Consider the following 19,188-nt stretch of genomic DNA (forward strand, 5'->3'; position numbering starts at 1 on the left):
GCGATGATGTAATTTAACGGCAGCCGTATGTGTCTCGCCAATAACGTTTGTAAACGAGGGCAGTAAGGTACTAATTGTAGGACTTCTGTGGGCTTCGTGGAATCCCTGCAGCCCCTGTAAACGACCATTGGTCCCACTCCTGCAGCGCTCATGCAGCCCCAGATCATGACTTTCCCTTCGACGCGTTTTACAGCGCGTACCACTGACTTTATGTTATATTCCGTGCTCCTCCGGCGGCGGACACAGGTCACATCGGATGTGCCAAAAATCTGAAATGTGAAAAAATATTCGATAGAATTCTTTCATGAGTTTTGAAATTAATACATTTTCTACCCAAATTGGTATTTTTTGTGGTAGCAACAATTTGACGAACCTAGCGGAATGTCTGCTTGGTCAGGCCACACGATATTTGATCAATCTTGTTCGGTGAAAGTTTGGTGCCTTAGTGCCCACTCATACCTCGCCTTTCTACTCTTGTCGGAGAGCCATGGCTTCTTCTTAGGTTTACAGCCTTTTAGACCGGCTTCTTGAAGTAATCTATGAGTGGTGCGAGCAGATAATGTTTTGTTAAAGCTCTCAGACAACTGAGCAGCGAGGTTTACAGGTATGTCTTTCCTGCCTTTCAACGACTCTCTTACTATTATTCGTTTCTGACTGTCTGGTGTGATCTTCTTGCCCCCGGCAAGTACTATCTGCCTTCATTATTACATATTCTGACATTTCTGATGAACATACATCATTTTCGAGTAAACCATTATTGCTGTCTATAGTTGCTGGAGGTAATACTTTTTCAGCAACGTTTTGAAGTTGTTCGATATTCTGCTGCTGCACGTGTGTTATAACACATACTTTTATTGTGTGACTGTTAATTTTTAATGGTAGTTGTTCACTCAAAGATATGAAATTGCTTTCTTTGGGATTGGAATTATTATATTTTTCTAGAATTCTGAGGGTATTTCGCCTGTCTCGTATATCTTGCTCACACCAGATGGTACAGTTTTGCCAGGACTGAATCTCCCAAGGCTGTCAGTAGTTCTAATGGAATGTTGTCTAGTCCGGGCGCCTTGTTTCGACTCAGGTCTTTCAGTGCTCTGTCAAACTCTTCACGCAGTATCGTATCTCCCATTTCGTCTTCATCTACATCCTCTTCCATTTCCATAATATCGTTCTCAAGTACATCGGCCTTGTATAGACCCTCTATATACTCCTTCCACGTTTCTGCTTTCCCTTCTTTCCTCAGAACTGGATTTCCATCTGAGCTTTTGATATTCATACAAGTGGTTCTCTTTTCTCCAAAGGTCTCTTTAATTTTCCTGTAGGCAGTATCTATCTTCCCCTAGTGAGATAAGCCTCTACATCCTTACATTTGTCCTCTAGCCATCCCTGCTAAGCCATTTTGCACTTCCTGTCGATCTCATTTTTGAGACGTTTATGTTCCTTTCTGCCTGCTTCATTTACTGCATTTTTATATTTTCTCCTTTCATCAATTAAATTCAGTATTTCTTCTGTTACCCAAGGGTTTCTACTAGCCCTCGTCTTTGTACCTATTTGATCCCCTGCTGCCTTCACTATTTCATCCCTCAAAGCTATCCATTCTTCTTCTACTGTATTTCTTTCCCCCATTCCTGTCAGTTATTGCCTTATACTCTCTCTGAAGCTGTGTACAACCTCTGGTAATTTCAGTTTATCCAGGTCCCATCTCCTTAAATTCCCACCTTTTTGCAGTTTCTTCAGTTTTAATCTACTAACCAATAGACAATCTGAAGTGCAGTATTTATAGTCACGCAAAAGGCCCGAACTACTGAGGAACTTCATGTGTGTTGCTGTTAATGCGACACCAGATTAACTCATCTTGTCTCAAAATTGCCAATACAGTTAGATCGTGAACTGAATAATGTGCTTCAATTTTTATTTCCTTGTATGTATTTCCTGTTACCAGGAATCAAACTACACATCTCAAAAAAAGCTTTGCGTCACCCCGGATCCCAGAACTCCTGAAGATATACGTTGATTTTGGATATTGTATGACAGACACAGTCCCTTTGACTGTTCAGAGATGTCACTAAACCCACCCAAAGATGTAAACAAGCATGCATGAAAGGCGCCTATTACTCACAGGGGGACCGACAGTCGATCAGTTACACTCATTCCACTAGGAAGGAGGTACACGCTTCTTGTTGTCTGCAGTTCAACCGTGCCTAGACTGTCAATGCCGGTGTTCGATGGCGTCCACATTGCTACTTTGTGCCAGGAACGGCTCTCAACGAGGGAAGTGTCCAGGCGTCTCGGAGTGAACCAAAGCGAAGTTTTTCGGACATTGAGGAAACACAGAGAGACAGGAACTGTCGATGACACGCCTCGCTCAGGCTGCCCAAGGGCGGATGACCGCTGCCTACGGATTATGGCTCGGAGGAACACGGACGACAAGGCCACCACGTTTAATAATGCTTTTCGTGCAGCCACAGGACGTTGTGTTACGACTGAAACTGTGCGCAATAGGTTGCAAGATGGGCAACTTCACTCCCGACTTCCATGGCGAGGTCCATCTTTGCAACCATGACACCATGCAGCGGGGTACAGATGGGCGATACAACATGCTGAATGGACTGGCTCAGGAGTGGCACCACGTTCTCTTCACCGGTTAGTGTCGCACATGCCTTCAACCAGACAATCGTTGGAAACGTGTTTGGAGGCAACCCGGTCATGCTGAACACCTTCGACATACCATCCAGCGAGTGCAGCATGATGGATGTGCCCTGATATCTTGGAGTGGTATTATGTGGACCCGACGTACGCCGTTGGTGGTCATGGAAGGCACTGTAACTGCTGTACGATGCGTGAAGGCCTCCTCCAACCGACAGTGCAACCACATCGGCAGCATATTGGCGAGGTATTCGTCTCCATGGACGACAATTACTGCCCCAATCGTGCACATTTTGTGAATGATTGCCTTCAGGATAACGACATCGCTCGACTAGAGTGGCCTGCATGTTCTCCGAACATGTCTTCGATAGATTGAAAAGGGCTTTTTATGGACGACGTGACCCATCAATCCCTCTGAGGTATCTACGATAAAACCGCCGTTGGGGAATGGGACAGTCTGGTGCCTTGATGAACTTGTGGATAGTATGCCACGATGAATACAGGCATGCATCAACGCAAGAAGACCTGGTGCTGGGTATTGGAGGCATCGCTGTTTACAGAAGTCTGTACCACCACTTCTGAAGGTGTCGCTGTATGGTGGTACAACATGTATTATGTGGTTTTCATGAGCAATAAACAGGGCGGAAATGATGCTTATGATGATCCATATTCCAATTTTCAATAAATGTTCCGGAACCGAGGTGATACAAAACTTTCTTGTGTGTGTGTGTGTGTGTGTGTGTGTGTGTGTGTGTGTGTGTGTGTGTGTGTGTGGGCGCATGATTCCTAGGATTTTGTCTCCCTCAGTTATTGTACTTTTACTTTCACCAGTGAATTTTACATATAAAATAAAACAAATTTGCAAGACGGTTTGCTGGCCAGAGTGGCTGAGCGGTTCTAGGTGCTACAGTCTGGAACCGCGGGACCGCTACGGTCGCAGGTTCGAGTCTTGCCTCGGGACTGGATGTGTGTGATGTCCATGGGTTAGTTAGGTTTAAGTAGTTCTACGTTCTAGGGGGCTGATGACATCAGAAGTTAAGTCTCATAGTGCTCAGAGGCCTTTGAACCACTTTCATCATGGTTATGTGCTCACAGCAAGCTAGATCCACCTGCACATGTCTACACAAGTCACGGAAAAGACTGGAAGAAGTTAAGGGATACCGTATCCATTATGACCATTATTAACAAATCATGTCGGTACTCAAACTATAAAACGACTTCCAATGGGCGGAAATTGATCCATGTGAAGTACATGTGCAGATAAACTAACGATTATAATTTCATTAAAATTGCGTGATTTATCCAAGGCGAACAGCTTCACAACTTAAGAAATTTAGTAACAAATTGGTTTACAGCTGCACCGTATGCATGAAGTTATTCGACTTTCTCGTTATCGGACTTCAGACAGTACTACTACAGTCAATGGGAGTCCAGGCCGAAGACATATATTGAGGCACCCCGGATAGCGGTGGAATACCAACATGATAGTCGTTCGGCATCTGGCACGACAACCTTCGAAACTCGCTACTACTTAAATTTTGATTAATAATAAGCACTGGCGACCAAAGAGTTCCTGCATAAGAGGTTTTTTTTATTTTTGAAATTTTTGGTAAGTTCCTATGGGATCAAACTGCTGAAGTCAACGGTCCCTAGCCGGCAGATGTGACCGAACGGTTCTAGCCGCATCATTTCGGAACCATACGACATGTATGTGATGCCCTTAGTTTAGTTCGGTTTAAGTAGTTCTATGTTCTAGGGGGACTGATGACCTCAGATGTTAAGTCCCATAGCGCTTTGAGCCATTTGAACCATTATTTCTTAATGTAACTTACGCTGAGGCACCACGCTCCCATGCCCGAGGGAGGACTGGAACGTCCGATGGGGTTATCCGCTCGAACCGTGGAAAGGTGCCCTTGACCTCGCGGCTACACCGCTCGGCACATAAGCAGATACCCTCATTCTGTCAACGGAGCAGCTCACAGAGGTTCATCGCACTCTCTGCTTCTATGAATGGGAAACTGTCCCTAAAGACGGAAGAATCAGCAATGATCAACGGCTTGAGGATGAAGAAGACAATGTAAAACACTGCACCATAAAGGCACGTGACTTTTATCCACATGAAATGAAATGTGGCTTGTAATTGGAAAAATTATCATTTTCTGTCCACTGGCAAAAGATTCCGGAATAGCTCCCATTCAGATTCCTAGACGAGACAGCCAAGTGGGAGGTGACCATGAGAAAAAGATTGCAAAATCAACGAAAGGATAGCGTGCTACGAGTCGGGGCGAGAAATATCAGAAGCGTGAACGTGGTAGGGAAAATTGAAAATCTACAAAAGGGAAATGCAAAGGATCACTCTAGAGTGACACAATTCCAAAGACTGTAAGGGCTGGCAAGTGCTGCAATTATTGGACAACGAGCTTAACACCTCATGCATCGAAGTTGCTGGCAAGAATAATATACAGGAGAATGGAAAAGAAAATTGAAGGGTTTGTTTGACGACAATCAGTTTAGAAAAGGTAAAGGCACCATAGAGGCAATTCTGCCGTTGCGCTTGGTAAAGGAAGCAAGACTAAAGAAAAATCTAGATAGGAGCTGTCGGTCTGGGAAAAGCGTTCGACAAAGTAAAATGGTGCAAGATGTTCGAACTTCTGAGAGAAAAAGGGATAAGCTATAGGGAGAGACGGGTAATACAACGTGTACAAGAAACAAGAGCGAATAATAAGAGTGGACAACCAAGAACGAAATTTTCGGATTAAAAAAGTATGTACGGCAGGGATGTAATCTTTCGCCCCCTACTATTCAATCTATACATCGAAGAAGCAATGATGGAGAGAAAAGAAGGGTCAGGAGTGGAGCTAAATTTCAAGGTGAAACGATATCAATGACATGATTTGCTGATGACATTGCTATCCTGAGTGAAAATCCACAAGACATACTTGATCAGCTGAGTGGAATGATCAATGTAATGAGAAAGGAATGTGGACTGAGAAAAACGCTGAAGAAAGAGAGAAGTAATGAGAGGTAGCAGAAATTAGAACACTGAGAAACATAGGAGGATCGATGATCACGAGTACATAAAGTGAGGTAATAGTACTAAGGTGCCAGAAAAGTAACCAAAGACGGACAGAGGAAGGAGGACATCAAAAGCAGACTAGCCCTGGAAAATGAGCATTCCTGTCAAAGAGAAGTCTACTAGTATCAAACATATGCCTCAATTGGAGGAACTATCTGAAAAGTACGTTTGGAGCACAACATTGTATTGTAGTAAAACATGGACTGTGGGAAAACCGGAACAAAAGAGATTCAAAGCATCTATGACGTGGTGTTACAGAGGACTGTTGAAATTGGGTGGACTGATAAGGTAAGAAGTGAGAAGTTTCTGCGCAGAATCGGAAAGAAATATGTGGAAAACACTGACAAGGAGGAGAGACACGAGGACAGGATGTATGTTAAGACATCAGAGAATAACTTCCGTGGTACTAGAGGGAGCTGTAGAGGGCAAAAACTGTAGAGGAAGACTGATAGTGGAATACATCACCCAAATAATTGAGGACGTACGTTGCAAGTGCTACTCTGAGATGGAGATCATCACGGAATTCGTAGCAGGCCGAATCAAACCAGTCAGAAGAATGGTGACCCAAAAGAAAAAGAAGTAGAGCATTTTTATTTGTCAAGCGCGGCACAATACAGGGGTGCGTCGACGATATTCTACGCCCCGTTTTGTTGCCCTTCATGGCAACCCATTCAGGGCTTATATTTCAGCAAGATAATGCCCTCCCGCACACACCTGTTGTTACTACTGCTTATCTTAGTGCTTGACAAACCCAGCCTGGGTCAGAACGGTCGCCAGTTGAGAACGTTTGAAGCATAATTGCAAGCCCCTCAGCCATATTGGGTTTCTGACGATCTAACTTATCAATTGGATCTATACAAGATATCCCTCAAGAGGTCATCGAACAAGTTCCTCAGTGAGTGCTAAGGCGAATAACTGCTCGTATAGAGATCTGAGATGAACTGACGTGTTGCTGACTTGCTCAATTTGTGAAGCTCTGTATCTTCAATAAATCAACCCATTTTTGTGAAATTATCATTTGTTAATCTGCATATGTACATAATATCCATCGATTTCCATCCCATTCACATAATTCCTTCGTGATGAATGGCTTTTTTATTTTTGTCTTAGAGTGTACACAAAATAGGTGATGCTCTAGGATTGTATTGTAAGTAGGCTGTTTAGGTTTTTTTTTATTGGTAACGCCGCCGCCACGTAGCGCTCTGTATGAAAATCACTGGCTGTGCCGTGTGCAGTCTGTGGCTGGTTGGCATTGTTGTAATACTCGCCATTGTAGTGTTGGGCAGCTGGATGTTACCAGCGTGTAGCGTTGCGCAGTTGTAGGTGAGCCGCCAGCAGTGGTGGACGTGGGGAGAGAGATGGCGGAGTTTTTAAATTTCTAAGACTGGATGTCATGAACTGCTACATATATTATGACTATTAAGGAATATACATTGTTGGTTCTCTATTAAAATCTTTCATTTGCTAACTATCCCTATCAGTAGTTAGTGCCTTCCTTAAATTGAATTTTTTATTTAGCTGGCAGTAGTGGTGCTCGCTGTACTGGAGTAGTTCGAGTAACCAAGATTTTTGTGAGGTAAGCGATTTGTGAAACGTATAGGTTAATGTTAGTCAGGGCCATTATTTTGTAGAGATATTTTAAAGTCAGATTGCGTTGCGCTAAAAAAAAATTGTGTGTCAGTTTGAGCACAGTCTTGCACAGTTGTTCTAAGGGGACGTTTCAGTATGCCATTCAGATATTGACATATTGGTCATTATTAAAAATAGAGGTTCGCTCAATTTAATTAGTCTGTTGGTGACTTGATGAATCATTGCACCTGATCAGGATTCAAACCTAAGTTCTTTTTTTTTCTTAGAGTAGCACAACATATAGATCGTCTCATAATTTGAATTTGTCGTAAATCTCTCCCCTTGCATTCCATTTCTTACTGAGGCTTTTCCCTAACACTGCTTCATTGGCACCACTGGAAATCCAGCGGAGAAACTATAAAGCGGAGACGTCAAATAAACAACATCCTGGGCGATATTCTCGAGTTTAGTTGTTTCTATTCTCGCGCACCATATCGACCTGTGAAGACTAGAGAAAATACGTCTCCTGTACTGAGCTTCATTCCTTGTAACGTTTTTGGACTAAAATGTCTTTTGAAAGTGTATCTGCGAACTGGCGGTCTGTGATTATGTCTGTCAGTTCTGCCATCGGCATCGAAAATGTGTGCGCTTTCTCATAAAGAAATGCACGACTGTGCTTTGTCTTATAATTAAGCAATATGAGATTTATAACATTTATTTTCATAATGGTTAGCAATTGTATTCTTATCATTATTTCAGTACCTGACTTTGTAGTCTTTGTCAGTTCCTGTGAGTAATGGTGTTCACTTGCAAGCTGTTTGTGACTCGGTCACACTTTGTGGTGCTGTTAGTTAAAAAGAATTTTTCTTCCTCCTGTGAAACAGATACTTTTTCAGTTGATGTACCACTAAAAATGTTTTATTTGAGGACTTAAGTACAACTGAGAATCTGTCCCATTCAGATCTGTATTTTCTTGGATGCAGCTCTCAATTAAATCAACCTATGAAGCGTATTGACTTTGAAATCCAGAGGATATGAAATATTTTAAATCGGTAAATAGAGCTGCAATAGATGTTTTTATTTGGCCCTGTCACTTGTATCTCAAGTTTCTATAGCCGTCCTTATCACGAGAGAAAACACTATAATGCAGCAGTAAGCGCTCCGCTGTTTACACGGGGTATCGGTTCCAGGTCCCGGTAATATATGCGCACTTTACTCCAGCGTCTAAATTACTCCAGGCAAATGGCGCAGTCGTTTCCTCAAGTAAAGGACAGCTGCTTCCTTTTCCCGTCCCTATCTTGGAGATCTCGTCCTCTGCTCGAGAGAGCACTCGACAACGCTGGGACGCTAGTCTCGTAACTTCTTCCTCTTGAAATGTTACGAGCGCCTTTGGAGCTCTGCAAAGGCGTTAAAAAAAACATACGAATGTACACTCAGTCCATGGCGAATTTGTTTCTCTAATTCGAATAACCTCTCGTGTCAGTGCTACAGCTACTACCATGTTCGTATTTGAAGTACAAGTGCCAGCGACAGCTTTGAGAATGGCGCGAATTTTATGTGTAACTTTAACTACGTCTGCGTCATTTTACAGATCACAAGCGACTATTCGTTAAGTTGAAATAAATACAAAGTTCCTGCTGGAAATATTTATTTGTCGATAAGACCTTCCGTCGCTAGTTATGTGTTTCGCACTAAACTTACATGGGTCATTAAAATTCCATATCACAAAGGACAAAGGAGACACATGAACTACACCTCACGTACTACACTATTGCGCAACAATGTTTGTGGCTATACTTTATGGGTCACAAGTTTTCACAAAGAGCCACACTATTACCACAAAATGAACTATTACCACAAAAGCTAGTGCAAGTACGCGCAGATGTATTGCATTTACAACGTATCATGTTAGAAAGAACAAGAGAAATGGGGCTCGATCGTTGCGTTTTTTTTAAGCAACCGGAAACTCTTCAGAGAAGTTAACGACTGAACCGATGCTGGATATATAGCTGTTCCATAATTTTACTACAGCGTCGAAACATGATTTCGAATATCATGTAAAAGCAGTTTGTCCAAGAACAGCTAAAACCTGACAAATGTAAGACAGTACATATCAGTTACAACCCGACTGGCAGTCACCCTTCCGTTTTAAGTTACTGACGTTTTGCAAAGAAGTTTGATGTAATCTTAAAAGTTCACTATTTGAACATAATCGAAACGTCCTCGGACCACTGTTCAAACACCGCCACCGCGTAATTTTGAACAATAAATAGCACTGTCGGCCGAAGACTTCCGGCATAAGAAATAACCCTCATTTTACCAATGGCCTTATCAATGGTCGCGGAGGATCAGACACAGATTCAGGGCACTCTCTTGCCGTTGGAGTGAAAAGTTGCCTTTAAAAGCGGAAGAATCAGCAATGACCAACAGCATGACGATGAAGAAAGCTATGGAGACCACTGCATTAAAAACATATAATATGTATCCACAGGATATGTGATATGTAATCGGAAAAGAGTCCTGAAGATCTCTCTGTTGGAAAAAGATACCTCTCCGGGAGATGACTGCTAAATGGGGACGTTAACAGGACAAAAAATAATGAATAACCAACGGAAGGTTGCGTTCTATGAGTCACAGCGTCGAATGTCACGAATCTAAACGTGGTAGGGAAGTAATAAAATCCGAGGAGCGGAATGCAAAGGCTCAATCTATAAAATAGATTAGAGAGGCAGTGAAGTGAAATGGAAAGAAGACATGGATCTCTGGGTAGATTAGTAAAAAATAATATCAACATCACCAGAAAATGGTACAACGGAAGTAGGATTCGTTTTGAATAGAGTGGTAGGGGAGAGAGAGTGTCACCGTTAACAGTTCAGTGATAGGGCTGTTCTCATCAGAATCGTCAGTAAACTAACACCGACAGCTATATTTCTTGTATATATGCTGACGTCGCAATCTGAAAATGAAAAGACACAGGAAGTATATGAGGATATTAAACGAGTTATGCAGTACATGAAGGGAGACGAAAAGCTAATAATCACGGGGGCTGGGTGGAAATTGTGGGGGAAGTAGTGGAACAAAGGGTTACGGGAGACTATGAATATGGGCTTGGTACTAGTAATGAGAGACGAGAAAAACTAGTCGAGTTTTGTAATAGATTCAAAAAAAAAAATGGTTCAAATGGCTCTGAGCACTATGGGACTCAACTGCTGTGGTCATCAGTCCCCTAGAACGTAGAACTAACTAACCTAAGGACATCACACACATCCATGCCGGAGGCAGGATTCGAACCTGCGACCGTAGCAGTCGCACAGTTCCGGACTGCGCACCTAGAACCGCGAGACCACCACGGTCGGCAAATAGAGTGCAGCTAGTAATAGCGAATACTCTGTTCAAGAACCGCAAGAAGAGGAGATATACGAGGAAAGGGCTGGGAGATACGGGAAGATTTCAGTTAGGTTACATCACAGTAGGACGCTGATTTCGAAATCAGATATTGGTTCTTAAGGCGGAGCCAGGTGTGGATATACTCAGGTCAAAATGTTCAAATGGTTCAAATGGCTCTGAGCACTATGGGACTCAACATCTTAGGTCATAAGTCCCCTAGAACTTAGAACTACTTAAACCTAACTAACCTAAGGACATCACACACACCCATGCCCGAGGCAGGATTCGAACCTGCGACCGTAGCAGCCCCGCGGTTCCGGACTGCAGCGCCAGAACCGCACGGCCACCGCGGCCGGCAGGTCAAAATGTAAAAGTGATAAAGAATGGCTGAAGTTTAAGAGATCAGTCGGGAAGAACCAGTACGAAATGAAATGGGATATTCAACCACCAAGACATGAACAGATACGCTTGAACTTCTCTAAACTGCTGCAATACGGAATAGCTCATTACGCAGCACCGTTGAAAAGAAATAGAAATTTCTACAAAAGGCAACACAGCAGTTGGAGAGAAAAACATTGGGACAAACAAGGTAGCTTAGAACAAACCATGGGTATGACAAGAAACTCTTCAGTTAATAGGTGGAAGAATCAAATGCAGAAGTGTTTAGGGATATTCAGGAAGACAGGAATACAAGTCATTGAGGAAATAAATAACTAGAAAGTGCCGGGAAGCTGAAATGAAATGTCTACATGAAATTTATGAAGAAATCGAAAAAGAATTAACAGTCGGATCGACTGGCTAAGCATATAGGCAAGCCAAAATAACCTTAGGAGAAATTTGAAGCGATGGTTGTAACATTGAGTGCAACGCCAATTCTACTCTTAGAAGCAGATGTGAGAGCGACATATTGAAAGAATATATTGTAGGTCTCTATGAGAAATAAGAATTGTCTGATGTGATAAGAAGTGCCAGGGAATTCGGAATTTGATTCATGATTTAAAATAGCTTTGGAAGACTAAGGCAGAAGGGGTGGACAACATTCCACCAGAATTTCTAAAATCATTCGGGGAAGTGGCAACGAAACGACCATTCACCTTGGTGTGGAAAAAGCATGAGTCTGGTGATATACAATCTGACTTTCGAAAAAATTTCATCCACGCAATCCCGACGGTAGCAAGAGCAGAGAAGTGTGAGAGTTACAGCATAATTAGCTTAACAGTTCGTGCATCCAAGTTACTGACAAGAATAATATACAGAAGAATGGTGAAGAAAATTGGGGATGTGTTGGAGGATTATCAGTTCGGTATCATGGAAGCTAAAGGCTCCAGAGGGGGCGTTCTGTCTGCGGTTGATAATGGAAACAATCCTGTAGGAAAATGGAGACGCGTTAAAGGGATTTTTCAAAGTGCAAAAAGCTTTCGACAATGTCAAATTATGCAACATGTTGAAAATCCTGAAAAAAATTTAAGGGGAAGCTATAGGAGAGACGGGTAAAGTAAAACATGTGTGACAGCCGAGAGAGAGAGACCAAGAACAAAGTTATCGGATCAAAGAGTCTGTACTGTTCAGTCTATATATCGATGAATCAATGATGGAGACAAAAGAAATTCAGAAGTGGAATTAAAATTTATAGTGACAGGATTCAATGATTCGATTTGCTGGTGGAAGTGAAGAAGAATTATGGGATATGCGTAACGGAATGAACAGCTTAATGAGTACAGAATATGGATTCTGAGTAAATCGAAGATAGACGAAAGTAATGATAAGTAGCAGAAATTAGAACAGCGAGATACTTAACATCAGGATTTATAGTCACGAAGTGGATGAAGTTAAGGAATTCTGTTACTTAGTCAACAAAATAACCAATGATGGACATAGCACCGAGGACATCAAAAGCGGGCTAACACATACGAAAAGCACATTATTGATCCAGACAAGCCTCCTTAATTTATGGAATACATTTCTTAGAATGCTCGTTTGGAACACAGCCCTGAGTGGTACTGAGACATGGACTGAGGGTAAAACGGAGCAGATGAGAGTTGAAGCATTTGAGGTGTGGTCCCACAGAAGAATGTTGAAAATTAGCTCGCGTGATAACGTAAGGTTCTAGGCAGATCGGAGTGGAAAGCAGTATGTGGAAAACACTGACAAGAAGAAGGGACTTGGAATAGCTCCAACGTATAACTGAAGACGGAGACTGAAAGTGCTGCCGACTGGGGTGGCCGAGCGGTTCTAGAAACTTCAGTCTGAACCGCGCGACCACTACGGTCTCAGGTTCGAATCTTGCCTAGGGCGTGGATGTGTGTGATGTCCTTAGGTTAGTTAGGTTTAAGTAGCTCCAAGTTCTAGTGGAGTGTTGACCTCAGATGTTAATTCCAATAGTGCTCAGAGCCATGATGAAGAGTACGTCAAAGCTATTCTGGGAAAATTAATACGCAAATACATGGGATATGGTAATTCAAAGAAATAAAGAGAGGCACTTGAAGTTATCCAAGGCTATACATACTACGATAAGTAATGGCCCAATAGGCTTCTCTGTCGAAGAGGAATGGACGTCTATACAAGGAGAATCACGAAAGTTAGAAATCAAAACGAAGGTACAAGGAAGCATACTGTAAAGAAACAATGAATAACAGAAAAAATATTTCAGTTGATCGCCAGAAGGTGGAAATAAAGAAAATAATCATGGAAATAGAGAAATACGGGAATACAAGTCACTTAGTAATGAAATAAGTAGTAAGTGCAGGGAAGCTAAGTCAAAATGGTTGCAGGAAAAATGTGAGCAAATCAAAAAAGAAATGATTGCCAGAAAGAGTGACTCATGATACAAGCTAGTCAAAGCAATATTCGATGAAGTTAAAAGCAAGGGCGGCAGCATTAAGAATACAATTGCAATTCAACTATTAAATGCAAAGGAGACAGCGGGTAGGTGGAAAGGGTACATTGACGGCCTCTATAAGGTGGAGGGCTTGTGTGATGTGATAGAAGAAGAAGCAGGAGTAAACAGAGATGAGAGAGGGGAATCCAGTAACAGATTCAGAAATTAAAAGACCTTTGGACAGCTCAAGACCAAAGAAGGTAGAAGGGATAGGTAACATCCTATCACAACTTAAAAATCATTGAAAGAGTTGGTAACAAGACGACTGTTCTCGTTGGTGTATAGAATTTATGAGCCCAGCGACATGCCACCAGAATTTCTCGAGAAACAGCATCCACGCAATTCCTATGGCAGCAGGAAATGACAAGTGGGAGAATTATCGCACTATCCGCTTAACATGAACAGAAGTTAATGACAGGAATGATATACAGACGAATGAAGTAGAAAATTGTATGTTAGATGACGATCAGTTTCGCTTTACGAGTGGTAAAGGGTGTAAGAGGGCTATGTCGTCTTTCGCAGTTAATTTTCAAATTATACATCGAAGAAGCAATGACGGATGTAAAAGGAAAGTTCAAGAGTGGATTTAAATTTGGATGTGAAAGGATATCAACCGTAAGATTCTCTGATGAGAGTGCTGTCCCCAGTGTAAATGACGAATAATTTACAGCAGCTGTTGAATGGCACAAACAGCTTGATGAGTACAGAATATGGACCGGCCGTAGATCGAAGTAATGTGAAGCAGCAGAAATGAGAACAGCGAGAAACTTGAAACCACAGTTTGGGATCACGGAGTAGACAAAGTTAAGGGATTTTGTTAAGTAAGCATCAAAATAACCTATGAAGGACGGGTCAAGGAGGATAGAAAAAGCAGACTAGATCAAAATGGGAATTACAGGCTGAGAGAAGTCTATTACTCTCAAATAATTTGAGAAATAAATTGTTTAGACATTACGTTTGGAGCTCAGCATTGTATGGTAGTGAAAATGGACTGTGGGAAAACCGGAAAAGAAGAGAATCGCAGAATTAGAGATGTGGTACTCCAGATGATTGCTGAAAATTAGGCGAACTAGTAAGGTAAGGAACGAGGAGGTTCTCTGCAGAATTGGCGAGGAAAGCGTTATATGGAAATCATTGGCAAGAAGACGGGCCAGGGTGGTAGGACACCTGTAAAGACATCATGGAAGGACTTCCATGGTACTAGAGGAATCAGTAGAGCGTACAGACTGTAGAGGAAGACAGACATTGTAATACAGCAATACACTGAAGGAAAGAATCGCAACACCAGGGAAAAGTTATGAAAAGTCGCGAAAATTGGTAGGCGTGTTTCTACATCTGAATGATTATGTTCATTCAAATTTCGCGTCACTATAAGGATGCATCTGCTTTAAGTACACGCTGTAACGGTTGTGAGCCTTACCTTTGATACTGAATGTGGTTATTTGACGTTAGTCAATAATGCGTGTAAGACAACAAATGGTTCAAATGGCTCTGAGCACTATGGAACTCAACTTCTGAGGTAGTCAGTCCTCTAGAACTTAGAACTACTTAAACCTTTCTAACCTAAAGACATCACACACATCCATGCCCGAAGCAGGATTCTAACCTGCGACCGTAGCGGTCGCGCGGTTCCAGACTGTAGGGCCTAGAACCGCTCAGCCACTCCGGCCGGCTATAAGACAACATTCTCAACACATCGCTCAGTTTGAACAAGGTCGTTTAGGAGGGCTACGAGATGTTGGATGTTTCTTCTGCGATACTGCAGAAAGTTTCTGAAGTGCAAAGGGCACTACCGATATGAAAGATTAATATTATTGACGTATGGCTCTTGCGCATCGTACTGCATCTGCAGCAGCAATTTGAGGAGCAGTTGGCACCGCAGTGACACAACGAACTGTTTGTTGCAAATCGGCTACTTCAATGATAGCTCCGAACTAGACGTCCTTGAGTGCGCATTCCAGTAACGCTAAACCACCGTCATTTGCAACTTCGGTGGTGTCAAGCGAGAGCTCATTGAAGGGCAGGGTGGAGGTTGGTTGTGTTGTCGGGTGCCAGCTGGTTCTGCTTGCCAGTGATGGCCGTTTGTTCTTTAAAATGAGGCTTGTTAAGGGCTGCAACGAACCTGTCTGCTAGTCACACGGAATGCGATTTCGTATGACAGCAGGAGTACTCTCGTGGTTATCTCATGCACATTGGCCGCAAATTTGTACGTTGATCTGCTGAGTCGACGTTTTCCGGCCGCTGTGGCCGAGCGGTTCCAGGCGCTTCAGTCTGGAACCGCTACGGTCGCAGGTACGAATCCTGCCTCGGGCATGGATGTGTGTGATGTCCGAAGGTTTAAGTAGTTCTAAGACTAGTGGACTGATGACCTCAGATGTTAAGTCCCATAGTGCTCAGAGCCATTTGAACCATGTTGATTCGACGTTCTGTGTTGCCACTAATGAACAGCATTTCAGGAGGTGTTTCCCGGCTGGACAACGCATGCCCACATTATTTTGTAACCCACGAGCTCTACGGAGTAGAGCCTTTTCCTGCTCGACCACCAGATCTGTTTCAAGACTAGCACATATGGGACATCAACGGACGTCAACTCTATTGCCATCCATAACCCACATCAACCAGTCCTGTATTGACCGACCTTGTGCTACAGGCAAGTAATTCCATCCTAAAAACTCACATCCAGCACCATTACAATGAAATAGATGGATGTTTACGTGGTTTCATTTAACGATCTGGCAACTGCAACGGTTATTAATGTACGATAATGTTACATCTGCAATGGACTATCCCGCGCTTTCATTAAACTGTTAATGTTGCAATGTTAATAACATAAATCTGCTACCTTGACAAAAGTATTCCCGTAATTTCATACCCCTATGTTAATTACTTTTTGGTGTTGCTATATTTTTCAGTGTAATTTCGAATGTTGGTTGCAATTGCTACTCTAAGACGAATAGTTTGGGACAGTAGAGAAATTCGTGTGATGTGTTTTCCTATTTATTAGTTAAGGCGTCAAATCAACAATTGGGAATCAGATATAAATGTAGGTCCAGAGGGATGCAGTGTTACGCCTCCAGCGTAGGTAGTTTATGAATTAATCATATAGAAGATTATGTCCACCGACCTACTATCGGTATAAACCTGTTCAAGCGAGGAATGACTGCTAGTCAGACACACGTGCGGAGCATTTGGTGCATGTGCTGTCCGTGTGTACATATAATGGGGAAGGTGCGTAGTCTATCTGAGTTTGACCGAGGACAGATTTTGGTGGCCCAGAGGCTCAACACTACCGTTTCAGGAACAGGACGATTTGTCAGGCTTTGAGGAGTGCCGTGGTTAGTGTCTCCAGCACGTGGCGGAGCCAAGCTGAAACCACGTCCATACGTCGAGAGGTTGAGCGGTCACTCGTCATTACAGACGTCGGACGTCGTAGGCTGTACAGACTGGTAAAACCGAACGGGCGGCTGTTTGTGATGAAACTAACATCACACTTCAATGCTGGGCAGAGTACAACTGTGTATAAAGGAGTTGTGCACCGAACACTTCAGTGACACTGGACATTGGCGCAGTGGCAGAGCTTTGTACGGTATGATGAAGCCCGATGCCTTCTTCATCATGCCGATAGGAGGGCTGCAATCCATCTTCTTCCAGGGAACAGCTTCTTCACGCCTGTACTATGGGACGAGACAAGGTGACGGCGGCTCAGTCATGCTTTGGGAGATATTTACGTGGGCATCCAAGGGTCCAATGGAGCTCTTGTAAGGCACCATGACGGCCAAGGAGCATTGTACATGGTTTCAGAGCATGTATGCCAAGGTGCATTGTACGTGGTTGCAGAGCAAGTACGCCCCTTCATCACGATCATGTTTCCCGGCGGCAGTGGCCTCTCTCAGCAAGATAATGCGCCATGTCACAAGGCCAGGAGCGTGAAGTAGCGGTTAGAGGAATACGGTGGTTAGTTATAATACACTCCTGGAAATTGAAATAAGAACACCGTGAATTCATTGTCCCAGGAAGGGGAAACTTTATTGACACATTCCTGGGGTCAGATACATCACATGATCACACTGACAGAACCACAGGCATATAGACACAGGCAACAGAGCATGCACAATGTCGGCACTAGTACATTGTATATACACCTTTCGCAGCAATGCAGGCTGCTGTTCTCCCATGGAGACGATCGTAGATATGCTGGATGTAGTCCTGTGGAACGGCTTGCCATGCCGTTTCCACCTGGCGCCTCAGTTGGACCAGCGTTCGTGCTGGACGTGCAGACCGCGTGAGACGACGCTTCATCCAGTCCCAAACATGCTCAATGGGGGACAGATCCGGAGATCTTGCTGGCCAGGGTAGTTGACTTACACCTTCTAGAGCACGTTGGGTGGCACGGGATACATGCGGACGTGCATTGTCCTGTTGGAACAGCAAGTTCCCTTGCCGGTCTAGGAATGGTAGAACGATGGGTTCGATGACGGTTTGTATGTACCGTGCACTATTCAGTGTCCCCTCGACGATCACCAGAGGTGTACGGCCAGTGTAGGAGATCGCTCCCCACACCGTGATGCCGGGTGTTGGCCCTGTGTGCCTCGGTCGTATGCAGTCCTGGGCGTGAGCGGAAGACGGCCTAAAGGTGTGCGGGACCGTAGCCCAGCTTCATGGAGACGGTTGCGAATGGTCCTCGCCGATACCCCAGGAGCAACAGTGTCCCTAATTTGCTGGCAAGTGTCCCCTACGGCACTTTGTAGGATCCTACAGTCTTGGCGTGCATCCGTGCGTCACTGCGGTCCGGTCCCAGGTCGACGGGCGCTTGCACCTTCCGCCGACCACTGGCGACAACATCGATGTACTGTGGAGACCTCACGCCCCACGTGTTGAGCAATTCATCGGTACGTCCACCCGGCCTCCCGCATGCCCACTATACGCCCTCGCTCAAAGTCCGTCAACTGCACATACGGTTCACGTCCACGCTGTCGCGGAATGCTACCAGTGTTAAAGACTGCGATGGAGCTCCGTATGCCACGGCAAACTGGCTGACACTGACGGCGGCGGTGCACAAATGCTGCGCAGCTACCGCCATTCGACGGCCAACACCGCGGTTCCTGGTGTGTCCGCTGTGCCGTGCGTGTGATCATTTCTTGTACAGCCCTCTCGCAGTGTCCGGAGCAAGTATGGTGGGTCTGACACACCGGTGTCAATGTGTTCTCTTTTCCATTTCCAGGAGTGTAGATGCACTGAACTTCAACTCGCTAGATCTGAAACCGATCAAACACTAGTATGAGACTGAAAGTGTGGGTCAGAGCTCGTGCCCTTCCCCCTCAAACTCAACGAGATTCACGGGAATTGGATGACTTGAGTGAGCAGATGCAACGCCAAATCCCTCGAGCGATCTACGAAGGCCTTATTGCTTCCACGCTACCACACGTCGTCGCTGTTACCCGTGGATAAGGTGAACGTACCGGTTATTAGGTAGGTGGTCATGATGTTCTGCCTGACCAGTGTGCAAGTTGCTGTAAGAAATACGGATATGCTTTCCCCATTTCAGTCACCATGACCCATAACCAATTTATAATATCTCCTTACAGTATAAGGTGGTTTGCTAATTCACCGTTTCGGTATACCATCCCGAACTTTG

This window comes from Schistocerca gregaria, chromosome 6, assembly GCF_023897955.1.
Source record: "Schistocerca gregaria isolate iqSchGreg1 chromosome 6, iqSchGreg1.2, whole genome shotgun sequence".
Classification (NCBI taxonomy): Eukaryota; Metazoa; Arthropoda; class Insecta; order Orthoptera; family Acrididae; genus Schistocerca; species Schistocerca gregaria.